This window comes from Triticum dicoccoides, chromosome 5B, assembly GCF_002162155.2.
Source record: "Triticum dicoccoides isolate Atlit2015 ecotype Zavitan chromosome 5B, WEW_v2.0, whole genome shotgun sequence".
Classification (NCBI taxonomy): Eukaryota; Viridiplantae; Streptophyta; class Magnoliopsida; order Poales; family Poaceae; genus Triticum; species Triticum dicoccoides.
In genome coordinates, this window is record NC_041389.1 from 308,601,518 (window position 1) to 308,602,617 (window position 1,100).

The following is a 1,100-nucleotide window of genomic DNA, read 5'->3' on the forward strand; positions in this document are numbered from 1 at the left end:
TCACCCTATGTTATAACTATTGCACAAGGAATCGCATCCGACATAATTATCCATCACTGATCCAATGCCTAGGAGCTTTTCACATATTGATCTTCGCTTAGTTACTTTTCTGTTGCCACCGTTACAATTACTACAAAACTGCTACTGTTACTTTTGCTACCGTTACCGTTACTTCCATACTACTTTGCTACTAAATACTTTGCTGCTGATATTAAGTTATCCAAGTGTGGTTGAATTGACAACTCAACTGCTAATACTTGAGGATATTCTTTGGCTCCCCTTGTGTCGAATCAATAAATTTGGTTTGAACACTCTACCCTCGAAAACTGTTGCGATCCCCTGTACTTGTGGGTTATCAGTATGATGATACCGACGATCGAATCTCGGGCACGTAACATACCGATGACAAACGGAACAACGTATGTTGTTATGCGGTTTAACCGATAAAGATATTCGTAGAATATGTAGGAACCAATATGAGCATCCAGGTACCGCTATTGGTTATTGATCGGAAGTGAGTCTTGGTCATGTCTACATAGTTCTCGAACCCGTAGGGTCCGCACGCTTAACATTTGATGACGATCGGTATTATGAGTTTATGTGTTTTGATGTACCGAATGTAGTTCGGAGTCCCGGATGTGATCATGGACATGAAGAGGAGTCTCAAAATGGTCGAGACATGAAGATTGATATATTGGAAGGTTATGTTTGGACACCGGAAAGGTTTCAGATGAGTTCGGGCATATACCGGAGTACCGGGGGTTACCGAAACCCCCCGGGGGATAGTTGGGCCTACATGGGCTTTAGTGGGAGAGAGAGGAGGCGGCCAAGAGGTGGGGCGCGCCCCCCAAGCCCAATCTGAATTGAGAAGGGGGCCAGCCCCCTTTCCTTCCTCCTCTTCCCCTTCCTCCCCCCTCCTGTTAGGACTGAGAAAGGGGGGAAACCTACTCCTAGTAGGAGTAGGAATCCCCCCTTGGGGCGCACCATGAGGGCCGGCCGGCCCCCTCCTCCCCTCCTTTATATACGGGGGAGGGGCACCCCATAGACACAAGTTGATTCTTAGCCGTGTGCCCCCCCCCCCAGCCCAAACCGAATTGGAC